The sequence below is a fragment of the Sabethes cyaneus genome, chromosome 2 (assembly GCF_943734655.1).
Source record: "Sabethes cyaneus chromosome 2, idSabCyanKW18_F2, whole genome shotgun sequence".
NCBI classification, from domain to species: domain Eukaryota; kingdom Metazoa; phylum Arthropoda; class Insecta; order Diptera; family Culicidae; genus Sabethes; species Sabethes cyaneus.
The window spans coordinates 66223835-66242483 of record NC_071354.1 but is presented as its reverse complement, the minus strand read 5'-3'; the positions used below and the strand labels follow the sequence as shown (position 1 = coordinate 66242483).

Genomic DNA, 18649 nt, shown 5'->3' with positions numbered 1-18649 from the left:
AGATAAATAACAATGAGCAACTTTGACAACGAAGTTCCCGATTCACAGACTTGATACAGATTGTTAGCATCATGTTTACCACAATGAGTCCTATAGAAAAACAGCGACCCTGGCATTCTATATATATTGATTCTACTATTAATTCGCGTAATTAAATTTATCACAGATTCAAATGACAGTTGTATGCTATTAAATCATATACAATTAACTTGGATTCAGTCACAGTAAAGAATGATACATTTTAAAACAAACTACTAGTGATAACTGCACATGTAATTAGGATTTCTATTCAGGTCATTAGTTAATGAAAAGCGCAAAAACACCACCAAGTTAACCAAAATGAAATCTACTCTACTAAATCATTCAAACGTCGCTATTAAACGCATCGTGCATCGGATCCAGCTCAAGCGACACGTTACTTGATTACAAGATTCATACAACTAGGTATACCGCACTTAAGCACGGTTTGTGCGATTTATCGTTTGGTTTTTTTTATTTCGCTTCTTATATTATCCGTCAGCCATTAAACATAACACATTACCCCGTCGTCCGTCGTCGTGACACTTTTAAATGCGACAACAAGCATGTGCACAGTAATTAAAATTCTCGCAAGCAGAAGTAAAACGGCACAGGTCTCCCCAGTTCAGTTCCCATCCACCGACCGGACCAAGACCCTGGTGGTGCCGGTGTTTGCAAACGATTCCGAAAACAAAAAGGTTTCGTCCGGTCCGGTGTAGGTATGTAATTTGTTCCGCCTTAAGCGAAAGAGTAAGCCACACATTCTTGATCTTTTGTACTTTACCAAGTGCCGTATAGGAAAGTATTTTAATTTTCCGTCATTCATGGTTTGTTCTTACTGTGCAAAAAGTGTGTACTGACTGGTTGGGTACAACCGGCACTCCTGTGTAAAAGCTTGTTTCACACTCACTAGTTTGGGCATCCAAGACGATTAACATTCAATACATGCTTCTGCTGTCAAATTGTTGCGTAATTCAAGCTCTAATTGGCAATCGTGAGCAGCTCCGACGAATTAAGTGTTTGTCCAAGTTGCCCACTCCAACGCATAAACAAGTAGACCGAACCGTTCTTTTGCCCCACAGCCTAATTTCCAGTCTAATCCTAATCTGATTCCAGTCCATCTATGGGCACATGTGCACCTACACCAAGCGTAAGTTGGTGGTACACGCACGGTACCGGTTCAACCCGAGGAAAGCTTCATTAGCCCGCAGTTGCCGGTTCAACAACAGATCTCCCAGGACAGATAGCGCGCAACTCTTGTCCACCGGTCCTGGCTCCCGTGTCGAGCCGATGCTTTGGCTGAGGCTGACTGGCTGCCGTCACAAATCAACTCCACTTTCGGACTTCCTAATGAAATTATTAACATCAGTTAGCCGTATTTTACGACACATTGATCGTGGGTCCTCTCGGGACGACGCGCACTCCACGCCTCGGGCTGCTAACAAGTCACACTTCAAAGCGCACAAAAGATAGCAAAAGCTTACCGGTCGGGTGTAGAGCCCATCTGTGAACCCTTCTGACAAGATGCGGACGACATGTGTCATGTGCGGTTGGCACCTTTCCGACCGAACCGTCTCTAGGCTAGGCTAGAGAGAGGACGGTGAAAAATGGAACGTCAATCAAAGCTCTTCGGGCGGTGGCAGACGGTTGCACTGACTGACTGGTGACGACGGTTTTTCTTCTCCGCCGAGGCTTCGGTTGGCTTGTATAAATAAATAGAGGCTGCTGGATGAGTTATTCAAGCGTAGCTTTAGCTTGCTTCTTCGACCGGTTGGCGATCGTGCGTGCGTGCGCCCCCTTGTAGCGAGCCTACACAGACGGACGACGGGCCGGTCGTGTGCTGATTGATGTTGCTGCAACAGCAGCGGGCTTGTGGGTAGGGAAATGGCGCAGAAGTTGGCTACCGGATAGTTATCGACATATTATCAGCGGTAGCGGGAGGTGCAACAGGTTGGAAAAACTCAGCTTGAAAAATCAAAATTTACCTAGCACTTTGCTGAAATGTTCAACGCGTCGATCTGGTTGAAAATCCATAAAAGCTGGAGATTTTCTTATTACCGTACTGGCTTCAGTTGGAACTTTTAAGAAGTTGGTGCTTTTGTGCGATTATAGTTTGAGAATATATCATCAATACATTCAGACAGTAGCAAAAAAAGAGACTAATTGAACATCTTATGACTAAAATGAAGTGGTCTTTCTCAGTACCTAAAAGGTTGCTGCAGAGATATCACAGCGGTATTGACGTAGAAATTTGATTGGCTTCACGTCATTTGTAATTCGCCAAATAGAGAATGGAAATCAAGTGAACGTAATATACATAAACTTATTCGCAGCATTTAATACAATGAATCATCAAATTGCGATTTAACAATCTGATAAACTAGGCATCAACGAACATTTGCTTCTTTAGCTCCAATCTTACCAAAGCGGTCGAAGTGTATCTGGTAAATCGGTGATCATATTTCTTCTCCGTTTTCAGTATATTTTGGTGTTCGACAAGGAAGCCACATTGGGCAGTTTTTGTTCTTGCTGTATGAATGATGTTAAATTCATTATAAATTACCTGAAGCTCTCGTACGACTGACGACTCAAAACTATACTACACGATAAAGCAACAACAAGGTACAGTTTTCCTACAAAGACAGCTTAAAGTTTTCGCTGAATGAGGTCAAATCAACTGTATGTCGCTAAGCGTGCCTAAGCATTCTCGTCCGTAACATTCAGGAATATATGTTCGAATAAATAATTTGAGGTATAATTTGCGTTTTCTCACCAGGAATATTGCAAGTTGATTGATGCTCAACTACCGGAAGGAAATTGCTGCTAAGACCTTTTATTTTCAGACTACTAAACGTAGATATCGATTGCAGCATTCTTTTAACTCTTTAAGGACGGCACATTTTTCGGAATATTACTATTATGATGCCTGGATAGTCATTATATTGCTCAATTCTGCCGATAAGGTGCTTTCCCGTATCCTGTTCTGTGGACTGAGGCCGTTAGCAGAGTTGTTCGTCGGCGAGTACCACGCTGGTTTTCGCGAGGATCGCTCCATGATGGATCAGATATTTACCTTGTGTCAGTTATTAGACAAGTTCCGGAAGATAACTTGCAGACTCATCACCTAATTGTGCACCTCTAGGCGGCGTACGATTCGGTCAAACGAAATGAGTTGTGGTAGATAATGCTAGAACATGGTTTTCAGAGGAAACTAATTACGCTGATTCGTGCGTCGCTAGATGGGTCGGGTAGATGGGCGTGACGATGGACGGACTGAAGCAAGGATATGCCCTCTCTAACCTGCTATTCAACAATGTATTGGAAGCACGGAAGCAAGTGTAGACTCAATCTGATTCTGTGTCAGGTAAAATATTACGTGGATCGGAGCTGCTTAGCAGTGAAGAAAAGCCAAAGCGCGTCATTCGATGACGAGAGACTCAGAAGACTCAAAGAAACTCAATATGAGAATCTCGTTACCGAAAAATGGCAAATTCTGCAGCGAACTAATCCGAATGGTATACACGCGTATTGGTCGTTAACAATAGATGAAGTTTCTATGCGTCAGTTAGCAAGGATAAACTTCATCATAAACTTTCGTTTTGGCGAAACTCAGTTGAAGAGGGTAAATTCGAGGCAACGTCAAATCACAAGCCTATGGAAGTAAAAACTTCTGAGGCCAGTACCATCGAAGTCAAAGGGGATCAAGGATTCGCTGGCACTGAGTCTCAAAACTCCAGGAATCCTGATAATCAGCGCACCCATGGGGCCAGTCGTACCAAAAAGGGGGTTCCACAACGTGCTCAAAGGGGTCCCAACAGAGATTCTGGTAAAGAGAAGACTCATCAAGGTGAGTCTCCTATGCCCATGGATCTTGACAGTCTGGCGGTGCTAGGGCCGAGCGGAACCAAAATTGTGGTCTCCACAAGTGACCCTGGAAACTCCGGTAAGATCCATGGGAAAGCCGACACCGCACAAAGCCAGCTCCTCCTCGATCCAAAGGTACTGGTAGTAAGAAAACTGTGGCCTCCATGAAGCCTGAACCTCCGAGGATTCCGTCTCTCTTAAATGTCAGTGAACGGAAAATTCACAAAAATGTAGAGCACTAGGGTTCTGCAGATAAACCTCTATCATGCGAAAGCTGCATCGGGCGTACTTTCCAGGAGGTTTATCAAAGACGGTGTGGATCTGGCCCTGATTCAAGAGCCCTGGGTCTACAAAGGAAGAATACAAGGTTTTCAAACAGGAACATGTAAGTTATTCTATGATGACAAGCATGACTCTCCCAGTCTGTCTTGGTCAGCGCCAACATCAATTGTTTTCCCATTACAGAGCTCATCAAACGAGACATCGTTGCGATCAGAGTTGAGGTAGGGGGACTGGGGGTATAATGCCCACCTTAAGAAGAATATTATATTATTGATCAATGCGGAATGCATTTCAAGAAACTAGACTATAAACCCTAAAGTAGAACAGTTTTTTACCTAACATGCTCGTCCTGAAGCATAAAAATCAATAAAACACGTTTAAATCGTGAAATTATATAAGGCATTTGAAAATTTGTTTTCAGATTCGTTAGGGGTAAAATGCGCATAGGTGTGTACAAAACGAACCACAACAAAGGGTCAAAATGCCTCACAACAAATCGGCAAAATGCGCTGTCTGTTTTATTTTAATACAAACCCGGCACGACTCAGAACAGCGTGAGGACCTACCTACTTGTTAAATCTGTCATTCCGGATCGCGGTTTTGCAATCGCCAGGTCCATCTTTGCTGGAGCGGTCGATGCTAACATATCACACAAGGGTTTTTCTTGGTACCTTGCCGGCAACGCGTCTTTCACTGTTTTTCACTGCTTTTCACTACCGCCGCAAGTGGCAGGCTCCGGCCAAGACCGACGGTGGGTTTTTCTTATGTAGCTTCGCGACTTCTTAACCGGGTTTTTCGGAGCGAATCAGAATTAAAACAACACTTTGCCTTTTACGAACGTTTTGACGTTTGCCTAAAAGTGTATGGGCTACTAGATCGATTAACGTTTGGTTGCACTGCAAGTAAATTCATGCTTCTCACGGCGCATTTTGCCCCGCTAGAACTTGTTTAAAAAAAATCATTTAAATCACATAAATAATAATTCAATTAAGCAATTTTACGTTGGCTGCTGGATACCGAGACCATTGTTCAAAAGAAGAGCCATTTACAGATACGTAATATTGTTTATTGGTGGCGTAATGTCTTACGAAAAAAGTTACGAAAATTTTTTTTGTTTTTTCACAGGATTTATGTAATTTAGAAAGCTTATATGCTCAACACAAGTTTGTAATGTAAAATAGAAGCGATTGGCATCTTAATTACAGTTTAAAAGTGAGTAATTCGTGAAATATTACAGCGGCGCATTTTGCCCCGACTGGGCATTTTACCACCAGTTACCCTACTAACCGCTAGGGGAAAATCCTGTTGTTTCTGAGGTTCCCATTCAAGAGATTGCGGCGTTCGTCAAAAACGCTCATCCCACTTTGTGGGGAAGCACCGACATCAAGGATCTAATAAGGCAATGAACCTGCATTCATAAATGCTACCAGGCAAGAAGTCTAGGACCTGGTATCAGGTATCAGCATCTTTGGCTCGAGCAGCACGTTCCTCACAATCATGTGGAAGATTTGTGCCTTGCCCATCTTGCCCGTGTCATCATTTACCTGATGAGGACGGGAAGGAAAACAGGAGGAATAGGAAGGGGTGAATGAGGAATTTGGACAAACACAAACATATATATACCGAGAGATTTTTGTACCCCCGAGGGGATACTGCAATCCTTGGTAGTTAACTTATCAAAAGTACACCCCCTGGGGGGTATACTCATGATAAATAAGAGCTTATAGCTCAATACCGCTTTCGGTAAGGAACATCAAAATGTCTCGTAATTTTAGTTTCCTAAAATCCGATTCATTTAAGACGTAGGATCCAAAGATCCTATGACGCAATTGTGCTACTGCAGGACAGTTGCAAATTACGTGATATGGTGTACCGTAGTCGGATTCACATAAATTACAATGAAACGATTCAGCTCGCTGAATCGTAGCCATATGATAATTTAGTCTGCAGTGACCAGTCAGTGATCTGACAAGAATACTGCAATTTACCTTGGAGTGTTGCAAAAGAAATTTCGCAACCTTCTCACAAGGCTTAACAATGAAACTTTTCGTTTGACGACAAGTTTCAAGATTTTCCCAATAACGTACATGTTCAGATGAAAACCAAGATCGAATCTTTTGTTTTATCCAACATGCCGCAATTGGTAAAGCAGGTTCCGGTCCGAAAACCGACTTTTCTGCTCCAGATCTTGCTAGTTCATCAGCCCATTCATTTCCGGTTATACCAGAATGGCCAGGAACCCAAACCAGATGAACGGCATTTAGAATGCTTAGTTCTTCTAATTGGGTGTGGCAGGCGATGACTGTTTTAGATTTAGAATTAGCCGCACAAAGGGCTTTTATAGCGGCTTGACTGTCAGAACAGAAGTAGATAATCTTGCCTATCAGTTCTTTCTGAAGTGCAAACTGAGCTCCGCACATAATTGCAAAGATTTCAGCTTGAAAAACGGTGCAGTAACTACCCAACGAATAGGATTCCTCCAATTCCAGCTCACGGCAGTAAACACCAGCACCCGCGCGACCTTCGTACAAGGAACCGTCGGTATAACAGACCACATAGTCGGAAATTTTCCTTTCCATGTAGCCTGACATCCAATCCTCTCTAGGAGGAAAGTCACTTGAGAAAGTCCTATACGGGAAAGTACGCATGAGCGTTACATCGCTAGGAGCAAGGGCAAACTTGTCCTCAGCAACAATTTGCGATCACAATCGAGTATGACCAGCGGAACCGTCCACAGACTGCCAAAGGCCAATCGCGTGTAGTCGATAAGCACATATTAGTGCCTCTTGCTTCAGGTGGCAGTGTAGAGGTTTAATATTGAAAATAGCTTGTAGGGCGGCAGTAGGAGTTGTAGTAAATGCACCAGACATTGCCATTAAACACATCCTTTGAAGATGGTTTAGCTTTGTCTGGACAGTCACAACTTCCCCTCTCTGCCACCATACAAGACAACCATACGCCAGTATTGGTCTGACAACGACCGTGTATAACCAGTGTATGTATTTGGGTTTAAGCCCCCAAGAGTTGCCAATTGCTCGTCTACATTGCCCAAAGGCCATGCACGCTTTTTTAATTCGGAAATCAATATTTGTGGACCAGTCAAGCTTGGAGTTGAGAATCAACCCCACGTACTTCACTTCGTTCACAACATCAACATCCGAATCGTAAAAGCGCAGAGCGCGAGCTCCATTGGTATTTCTACGTCTTGAAAATAAGACGATAGATGTTTTGCTCGGATTTACCGACAGTGCATTTTCTCGGCACCACGTTTCTACGACACGTAGTGCCTGCTGCATTAAGTCAAATAATGTGCTTATGCACTTTCCAACTACTAGGATGAGATAGTCATCCGCAAAACCATATGACGGATAGCCTAGACCATTGAGTTTCCTCAATAGGCCGTCCGCCACAAGGTTCCATAAAAGAGGCGAGAGAACGCCACCTTGTGGACATCCACAAACACTTTGCTTCCAAATGCTTGCTTGCCGTAAGGACGAAAAAAGCAATCGGTTGCTGAGCATTTGTTCTATCCACTTTATGATTATTGAAGGCACATTATGATAACGAGCAGCCTCCAAAATGGAAGCGAAAGATACGTTATCAAACGCGCCTTCAATATCCAAAAAAGTTCCTAAGCAAGATTCCTTTTGTGAAAAAGCAACCTCAATTTTATCCACCACATCATGTAATAAAGTGGTTGTAGACTTGCCACTTTGATAAGCATGCTGTGCTGAATGAAGAGGAACTTCTACTAAGCTTGTTTCGCGGATGTGGTGATCAACAATCCGCTCAAGTGATTTAAGCAAGAAAGACGTTAGACTGATTGGTCTAAAACTTTTGGCTTGCTCGTATGTCGCGCGTCCACCTTTAGGAATAAACTTAATGGTTATTTCACGCCATTGAGTTGGGATGTACCCAATAGCAATACTACACACAAACATCCTTCTCAGAATGTGTTTGAAGTACTTGAATCCTTTTTGCAGTAGAATAGGGTATATTCCATCTGTTCCAGGAGATTTGTATGGAGAGAAGCTGTTCACGGCCCACTCAATCGTTTCAGTTGTGACAAGTCTCCGAGCAAAAGCTCATGAGTCTAAGCCACCTAAAACTATTTCTGGATCGTTTCGAACTTCAGGTTCCACACAGCCCGGAAAGTGACTATAAAAGAGACATTCCAGGATTTCATTGTCATTCGAACAGTATTCACCGTTCGAACTTCGAATGTTATTAACCTGATAATCTTTCGATTTTGACAGTATTTTATTAAGTCGACTTGCCTCGCCGAAACTGGAAACGTTGCTACAGAACCTGTGCCAGCTCGTGCGTGCTGAAGATCGTAAAGCCTTTGCATAGGCTTTCCGGGCCTGCTTGAAAGGCTCCACGCCATCCCTCCGACGTCTATTCCAGGCTCTCCTGCATCGTTTCTTTAGTTCCGCGAGATGAGAGTTCCACCATGGTGTTCCTCTAGTCGTTTTAATAGTTTTTAGCGGGCAGGCTACTTCAAAAGATTCCGCAATAAAAGATGTTGTGACATCTACAGCCACATCCAAGTCGATCGATGACTCAATCGTCGGTTCGAATCCTTGAAATTTCGTCGCCAGTTCCTCCTCAAAGAGTTCCCAGTCAGAAAATCTCGGATTGCGAAAGGTTGCAGCGTTCAAGGAGACACCCAAATGATCAAAATATATAAAGCAATGATCAGATATTGGTGTCTCATTTGAAACATGCCATTGTGCCAACTCATGACTGATCCTGTTAGAGCAGAGTGTTATATCTAACACTTCCTCTCTACCAGCTCGTATGAAAGTTGGACAATTGCCAATGTTGAGTATTCCAAGGTTGGTACCACTCAAATATTCCATCAAATTAGAGCCTCTCAGATTGATATCCGAGCTGCCCCAAATGATGTGATGGGCATTGGCATCACTGCCTACAATGAGTGGAAGCCCATTAGACTGGCAGTATCTCACCACATTTCTGAAATCGTCGCTGGGAGACGGTTCATCGTGTGGTAAGTATGCAGAACAGTAGACATAGCGCCTATGGACATCATCCACGACGAGTTCTACTGTGACTGCACAAATATCTCGAGTAGTCAACTCAGAGATAAGGCATGCACTAATTGACCTATGCAACAATATGCATGCCCTGGGCATCAAACGAGGATTTGTCATACCAGTTTTGCTGAAAACAGCAAAGTTCTGGTTTCCAATATCCGTCGAATGAAAGTACCCCTTGCGAAAATATGGCTCCTGAACCAATGCGATGGTGTCAGAGCCATTAAAAAGTTTTTCGCATAAATACAAATTTGCTGCCCGTTTGTGTTGAAGATTTATTTGTGCGACTCTAACTATTTGACTAGCGGAGTATATGCACAAACAATCTCCAACACAGATCAGACAGCAAATTGTAAGCGAAGCCAATTAAGTTGGCCAGAACGCACTTGGCGTAAAACCCATAAGGGAAATTGGGCAGGACTACTATGCTGTTCCCACGAAACGCAAGGGACAACAAAGATCGACCGTACCAGAGCCCCGCATGGCACAGTAGGGGCAAGATGCCCAAAACACTCCGTTCGCGACTGGCATGTTTTCACCCCTCCAGCCATTCAGTCATCGGCACGGAGATAGACCTTGACTTAGGGGCACCTGATTTGCCGACTCCCGGCAGGATCAGGTCCCGTGGCTCAATTTTTGCCCAAACGTACAATTCGGCGCCAACCGCCAAAGGGCGTAAGTGCAGATTGTGTAAAACAGACCGATTAAGAGTCTCTCTCTCTCTGTGCTAAGCCAGCTGAGAAAATAACTCTCTCCCGGTGTGCTCACACCCCGCAGCCGCGCCCTCCGAAAATCCTGCGCCGAACTGCATGATTAGGTAGCCGGAAACCACACGGCGAGTGTTCCACCTTCTCTGTCTGCATACGACAACCAAAGTTGCGTACCACCAGGCGCGCAACTTTGGCTACCGTACCCCAGCCGGCCGGCTGAGGTTCCCATTCAAGAGATTGCGGCGTTCGTCAAAAACGCTCATCCCACTTTGTGGGGAAGCACCGACATCAAGGATCTAATAAGGCAATGAACCTGCATTCATAAATGCTACCAGGCAAGAAGTCTAGGACCTGACGCTGTGTAGTTCAGTAATTTCAGAGAAAATACAAAACTGGCACGTATCGGGCAAAGCTTCGCTGTCTGATCACAGACACATTATTGACGTAGGACTACGTTTTACGGCAAGGTTGGGGATAGGGAGTCATTCCGAAAAATCGAAAAATGCCAGCGTTACGAAAAATGATAGGTTTTGAGCGCTAATAGCTTAGCGGTTTCCCGATCGATTGTGAATATTTTTGCACTAATCTATCGGAAAATCTTCTACGCATCAACCCCAATATAGAAACCTTTTGATTTCAAAATCCGCGCTATTGCAAAATTGCAAATAATGAAGCATTGTCCAACTGACAATTCTCGCTTCGTGATTGGTTGCAACGTATTTTTAGAAAAGAAGTGACAAAATCTCCCCGTCCCAACAGGTCGAAGATTATTTGCGACAACTGAACCTAGACCAGTTTGATATCTGTGCTTGGAAAATTTGCCAGAGTGTCAAACCACCCCTCTTCTTCAACCGGAGTTATCGTTTAAATATTCAACCTAGTCCAATTTGATGTCCTGAACGTAAAAAATTTCGTTGAAGTGTAAAACCACTCTTTTCATTCAACCGATATCACCTTCAAACAATAAATCTGGTCCAATTTGATGTCCTGAAAGTGAAACTTCATAGAAAAGAGAGCAGCTACCCTTTCTTTTTGCCAGATTGCATCCTTCCTGCTGAAAGAATTTGTTCGAAACTGTTGCCTTGCTCGGGCACCTAGCCGAAGCCCTCTGTGTGATTCGAATGAACTTGACAATCCACCCGAAATCCGAACACAGCACTGTGTACCATCCATCGTAGATTTAATCAGTTTGATGAGCTTCCTGGGGAAGCTGTTCTCGTCCATGATTTTCCATAGCTCTTTCCGGTCGATGGTATCATATGCGGCTTTGAAGTCAACGAATAAATGATGCGTGGGAACTCTGTATTCACGGCCCTTTTGGAGGATTTGCCGCAGTGTAGATTGATCCGTTGTAGACCCACCTTCGACGAAGCCGGCTTGATAAGTTCCCACAAATCTATTCGCAATTGGTGATAGACGGCGGAAAATGATTTGGGACAGCACTTTATAAGCGGCATTGAGAACGGTAATCGCTCGATAGTTCTCACAGTCCAACTTGTCGCCCTTTTTGTGGATCGGGCAGATAACCCCATCTTTCCACTCCTCCGGTAGCTGTTCCGTATCCCAAATTCTAACAATTAGTCGGTGCAGGCAAACGGCCAGCTTTTCTGGTCCCATTTTAATAAGCTCCGCTCCGATGCCATCTTTTCCAGCTGACTTGTTGTTCTTTAGCTGCATGATGGTCTCCTTAACTTCGCCTATCGTTGGGGCTGGCACCTCTTCCCCGTTTGCTGCACCGTCGAAATCGCTTTCCCCGCCGCCATAGTTTTCCGCCTGGGCGCCATTCAGGTGTTCGTCGAAGTGCTGCTTCCACCTATCGGTCACCTCACGATCGTCCGTCAGAATACTGCCAGTCTTATCCCGACACATTTCGGCTCGCGGCACAAAGCCTTTGCGGGATCCGTTCAGTTTCTGGTAGAACTTCCGCGTTTCCTGAGAACGATGCAGCCGCTCCAACTCTGCATATTCCTGCTCTTCCAGGTTGCGCTTTTTCTCCCGAAAGATTTGGTTTCGCTGCATCTTCTTCTGTTTGTGTCTTTCCACGTTCTGACGTGTGGCACTGCGCATCTTGGCCGCCCGCGCAGCGTACTCCTCATCCATCACCCTCCTACATTCATCGTCAAACCAATCGTTCCGCTGATTCCGGGCCACATGCCCGATGGAGCTCGCCGCTACACGGCTGATGGCTGTTTTGATAGTGTTCCAACAGTTCTCGAGAGAGGCTTCGTCCAGCTCGTCCTCAACCGGCAGCGCAGCTTCGAGTGAATGCGCGTAGTTTGCGGCGACGTCTGGCTGCTTCAGCCGCGCGAGATCTAACCGAGGCTGGCGTCGGTACCGAATGTTGTTCACAACGGAGAGTCTTGGGCGCATCTTAACCATCACTAGGTAGTGGTCTGAGTCAACGTTAGCGCTTCGATAGGATCTGACGTCGATAATGTCTGAGAAGTGCCGACTGTCGATCAAAACGTGGTCGATCTGTGATTCTGTCTGATTTGGTGACCTCCAGGTGTACTTATGGTGGATTCTGTGCTGGAAAAAGGTACTACGTACGGCCATATTCTTGGAGGTGGTAAAGTCGATAAGTCTTAGGCCCATTTCATTGGTTCGCTGGTGTGCACTGAACCTTCCAATCACCGGTTTGTATTCCTCCTCCTGGCCGACCTGAGCATTGAAATCCCCGATGATGATCTTGATATCATGTTTCGGGCAGCGGTCGTATTCACTCTCCAACTGCGCGTAGAATTCATCCTTGTCGTCATCGGTACTTCTGAGGTGAGGGCTGTGCACGTTGATAATGCTTATATTGAAGAATCGGCCCTTGATTCTCAACCTGCACATTCGAGGATTGATTGGCCACCACCCAATCACCCGTTTCCGCATCTCGCCCATCACTATGAAAGCTGTTCCCAGCTCGTGTGTGTTGCCGCAGCTCTGGTAGATGGTATGTCCATCCCTGAACGTACGTACCGTTGAGGTCTTCCAGCACACCTCCTGCAGCACTACGACGTCGAACTTGCGGCTCTTCAATACTTCGGAGAGCACTCGAGTGCTCCCTTGGAAGATAAGCGATCGGCAGTTCCACGTCCCGAGTTTCCAATCCATAGTCCTTTTTCGTCGTGGAGGGATCCGTAGTGATGTCAATTATTATTTGACCATCAACTCGGTATAAGGCAGTCAGGTACAAAACATTTTCCAAAAAACTTTAACTTACTTATATAGTAGCTTTCAATCATGAAAATTAATAAAAAACATGTAAAAAATTATCGACTTGCAAAAATTTTAATTTCTCAACTTGCAGCACAGTCAAGCCATTTCAAAAAATTGTTATGTTATTTTTTGATGTCATCAAAATACACGACTGTAAGTTTCGTAATTTGTATCGTACTTTTTTTGGCCTTTTTAGTCTTTTGCGGAATTTAGAACTGGCAGTTTCAATTCACTCCGACGTTTCAACCGATATGCACAGAAAAACTAAAGAAGACATTTACATTCTTAAAATTAAAGATTTTTAACGACGAACTGAGACAAAATTTCTATCTTTATCGAGTGCTGAACTATAAGGCATATTCTTTAAAACTTCTTTAAAAATTGGTTTTTCATATTTAGCTTTTGTTAGTTGCATTTTACAAGAATACGACGTTCTAGGCAATTATCGAAGCTCTCAAAATACACGTTTTCTCAGAAGACCGCAAATCTCTTGGACCTTTACTTGCTGAGTTATCGCATATTCAAGCTATAAATTTCCATAGCTTCACGAGCCCATGGGGTAAAAAGGGGCAAGCGGATTTATGAAATCAGCACTTCATCTTAAAGCTTAAGTCGAGTACTATAAATTTGTATGGGTCCCGCTTGTCCCCAACCACTCAAATGAAAGTACGGCAAGCATACGTTTTATGTGTTTCGCGTTCGCTGAAGGCTCGATCACGTCCATTTTTTGTGTTAGTAGATAAACACATGGTTTCTTTGGCAAAGTTATGGAAAATATAAAGATAAACAACTTTGCTAAAGAAATGACATTTCTATTCCTATCGAGTGCAGAGCTTTAGAGCATTTTGCTTGGAAATTCTTTAAAAATTAGTTTTTTATACTTAGCTTATGTTGGTTGCATTTTACAGGAATATATGGTTCTAGGTGATTATTGAAGGACTCAAAATACACGTTTTTGCAGAAGATTGCAAATCTTTAGGACTTTTCCTTACAAAGTTATCGCTTTTGGCTCGTGAAGTTAAGGAAAATTAAAGCTTAAATAAGCACTCGATAAAGATAGAAATTTTGTTTCTTCAGCAAAGTTGCTTATTTTTACAATATTTACAACTACGCCGAAGAAACTATGTCCATATTTCCTAACACAAAAAAGTTATTTTTTACCTTTGTTATACTATAACAAAGGTTTAAAAATTGGTCGAAAAACACAAAGTTGATCTGAGGCCCGGAGGGCCGAGTCACATATACCAATCGATAAGGTTCGACGAATTGAGCAATGTCTGTGTGTGTGTGTATGTATGTATGTGTGTGTGTGCGCTTCATTTTCTATCGCCTGTTTCTCGGAGATGGCTGAACCGATTCGTTCGATTTTACTTTTGTTTGAAAGGTACTATTGCCTAGTGTATCACTATTGTGTTGCTTCATGGTCCGACTTTTAAAAGTTATGAGTAAAAATGTGAAAACTACCAGACACGATTTTCTCCGCACCTAGACAACCGATACCAATGATCTTAGTACCAATTGAAAGCTCTTTCTATAATATAAAAATTGTCAAGAAGTTTTACTGAGAACAGACAAGTAGTTTAAAAGTTAACCTTAAAAACCTGTTTTGACAAGGTAATAATTATCGCCTGTTTCTCAGAGATGGCTAAATCGATTTTTGTGCTATTAGTCTCATTTGAGAGGCAATATAGCCTAATAGATTACTATTGATTTGTTTTTTGATTGTACGTTTAATTTGAAAGTTATGGACAATCGTGTACAACACATCAAAATTAACAATAATTTATAATAATTTTGACTAAGATAATGTATCAAGTTTCAATTATTTTAGTATCAAACGAAAGGTTTTGACACTGCGAATGTATCTGCAAAATTTCATAAGAATTGGTTTTGTCGGTCAAAAGATATTAACCCTCGAACACTCGCGCCAACTTTTGTAACACGGTTTACTCGCGCGCACAATAGCCCAAAACCAAAGAAAACGTGCGCACTATAGTTTTGCCTGGGAAAACTTGGTCTTAGGTTTATCAAACCTTTGGAAGAGTTTCTTGAAATTGAAAGCTCTATCGTCTGGTAGAATTTAAATTTTGATTAATCCCCCTAAAAGTGAAATAAAAAAATTATTTGTCTTCAGTTTGAATATTACGCATTGATGTGTTCTGCAAAGTTTTAGAGCATTTCATTACAAGAAATTTTGCTGAAGGCAGCAACCTTCTATCTCTTCAGCGAAGATGGAAAAATTTTATTTATTGTAAATGAATTTGTAAAATCAGTGTTTCTACTTTAGCTCTTTTTGTAATTGTTGTATGACTGGTTCATGTATTACAAAGTTGTACAAATAGTAAAAATATACAACTTTGCTGAATATAGTATAGCTCTATGTTTGCTTGTTTAGGAACTGTAGAATTTTGATTATAAAAAAATACCCCAATTTTGACCTCGAATTACTTGACTACCAACAGACGGATACATTTTAAATCTTTTACATTTGCTGATAATTCCGCTGCATACAGACCCATTTTTCCATATGAAGAAACGAGAAAAAGTTCCAGTTGAGATCAATTGCGGACTTCACATGCTGCTTGCTTCGTTTCTGTGACGTCGGCTTATGCTGATCTATTTTCCTAACAAATTAAAGTATTAATGCATTGAATAATTCTAACATTTTGCTCATAACAAGTTTATTGAAGAATATACGTTAGTTAAACCATGATTTGTAACTTTATAACAATATGGCATTTAAAAGACCTTTACTACGCAATGTATATGTTAAACAATATTATTTCCTTTTACAACTTACTTTTACTTGCACTTACTCATATTAGGAACAACTTACTCAGCAATTTCTTGAAAAAAGAATCTATCAAAATTTATAAGTGCTCCTATTTTATTCAAATTTCGTGAACTTATTCAATTTCCAAAAATTTTATGTAAACCAACCGATGCACCATGCATCGTTAACCAATAGATGAATTATGTTCCGAAGACGTGTCGATTTCTATCTCAAATAGCAAGTAAGACCGTATAACAAAGGTTCCTTTCACCACTAGGTGGATTAAAACAGGTTTTTATTTTCATTATAGGGATATTCATACGAACAAAAGTGCTGAAGACCATAAATGATAAAATGAAAACAAGAGACACTAGGAAAAAAGTTCCACTTTTCGCCCTTTTGGACCACTGTACATTGTCCGAGTAAATATCATCTTCAGCATCTAGGTTTCGTACTAGATAATATTTGTCGCCAGTGTAATGCCGAAAGCTCGGAACACCTGCTCTGCAATTGTGGAGCACTAATAGGACACAGACTGCAGTGCATCTCAAAAAGGGCCTACTACAACCTAGGAAGATCTGGTTTGCGTCGCCGACCAGGGTAACAAAGTTCATAAACCAAATCACCCCTGATTGGTACCTGTCTCGCTCCAGCTATCACTTCCTCAATAAGTGATAGGTAAGCTTGAAGCGTACAGTAAAAGGAAGAAACGGGGCATACCACAATAGTTCAAAATAATGGACGCAGTGGTAAGAGTACTCAAGAGAAGAGAAGAAAAAACTACGAATAGTCATGTAAGTAGAAATATAAATACTTGGTAATTGAATTAAAATAAAAACGGGATACGACAACTGAATAAGCAATTGCAAAATCAATGCATTAAATTACGAAGTAACCACTAACGGCATTAAAACCAAAAAAAAAAAACACTTACCTCCCCAAACCAATCGAAGTCAATTCCACTGGCGGCAATGATTAAATTTTAACGCACAAATGTACTTTCGCTTCCACTCTTAACTTAGTTGTTTGCACAATTTAATCAAAAGCGAACAAATTGAGAATCAATAATCCACCGGTATGCCTATCAATTAATCAAATTTTAAATTTCCGCAAATTTATTCTGTCGAGTTTTGCTCGCACCTGCCGCCTTTCCGGCCGGCGGACGGCGGTGCTCGTTTATGTTTTGTTGATTGCGTGCTGAATGCCGATTCCGATCGGGAATTTTTCCGACCAGGCTCCATCCAGCGCAGTGTTCAGCACACGAGCAAATTCACTTATTCACACTTCACCCCCGAAAACCCCGATCGATACACCGATCCCAATTGATGTTTAATTACCATTAATTCCACTTGTTTTTCGTCACACTTCGACTTCAACTGCCACCGTGCCGAGTTGCGAATTGCTGCCGGTTTCGTTTTTCCTATAGGTAGAGGGTAGAATTTTAATTATGCTTTTTGCGCTACTCCTCACACGCTACCACGCTATCTCGCTCTGCGTTGATCCGCGGATTCGCTAGAAGCCTTTTTTCGGCACCCACGGTTGGATATCGTTTGTCGCATATGTGAATCACACAAGCACGGTCATACATATACCTATAGATACAGACACATAAGACTAATTTAATCGGTCAATGTGACTGCTGAATGCAAATTCACGCGCGCGGGGTCCTGCGTCACGATCAGAGTCACGCGTGCTCTCTGTCTCTCTCTCTGTCGCTTTCTCTATCGCTACCCTGCTACTGCTATTTCAATATTTGGTCATTTGCTTTGATAACATTTAAAACACAATTTCGCACAAATAAATAACCCTCTTTGGCGCGGCGCTGCCGCTTAAATGCGGAAAAGTGGAAATCGACGATGGATCGGAGGTCGCGATATTTTGTTTTTGTCAAGGTTGTTGTTGTAGGGTGTCACACAAATTTGGTTGAATATTTTAAGCAAACAAAAATACTGTTTTAGCATAACTTTTTGTTTCGATTTTTCCCTTTTTTGTTATTTAATCCTTTTGGTCATGCTTTTTATGGTTTGAACATTTTTATTTATGTATGTTAATTGATATTTTATGACCAATCTTCTCCCTCACAAATTAATGACTTTCTAGTGACACCCCACATCGATTTCGCAGTGCGGAATTCGCTGCGAATCTCATACAGGCATTAGCAGCGTGGGATAGAAAGCGGTAAGCGGTAGAGAGGCAGCAGCAGCGAAGCGGCTGGAAACGTTCCGCCCGAAGCGGACATACAAACACCAAATCCGCGAATTGGCAGTTATTTATCTATTTCTGTAACACTTGGCCAAAAATCCAGCAGCAGCAGTAGCTATGGGGGAAAAACTAAAGCGAACCGTTGCGCTAGAAAAATAAAAACAACAACGCAAAAGAGGATGTAAATTTTCGCGCCCGAACACTGCAGCTTCGATCGGCGAACTAAGAGTTCGTTCCAGTGGACTTGGCATAAACAACCGGCTGAAATAAATTCCCGTTTGGATTGAAACCAGAGCCCACTGGACGCCACTTCACTTAACTGGTGGAGTTGGGGGGAGCGAAAAAAAACGTCAATGTTTGATGAACATTCAACACCAACCGGGGCGTTTGTTATCAAAGCGTGAAGGAAAACAAAAACAAGCTGTTCGTCAACCGAATCTGGTTCTCTGACTTCATTAGCGTTCCCGGCGTATAGCCGTATCACTCACTCACTCACTCACTCACCACTGACTACTGGGCAGACTGTACACAGTTGA

At 42.5% G+C, this 18649-nt stretch overlaps 1 protein-coding gene across 1 annotated transcript in view; it reads right to left on the bottom strand.

Moving 5' to 3' along the window:
• Positions 1–16943, bottom strand: part of LOC128737691 (CD151 antigen-like) — a 128786-nt gene extending 111843 nt beyond the window's left edge. The window contains exon 1 of the mRNA XM_053832386.1: positions 16846–16943. The gene's annotated coding sequence lies outside the window, so the exon portion shown is untranslated. The remainder of the gene's footprint in view (positions 1–16845) is intronic.
• Between the last annotated feature and the right edge of the window lie 1706 nt (positions 16944–18649).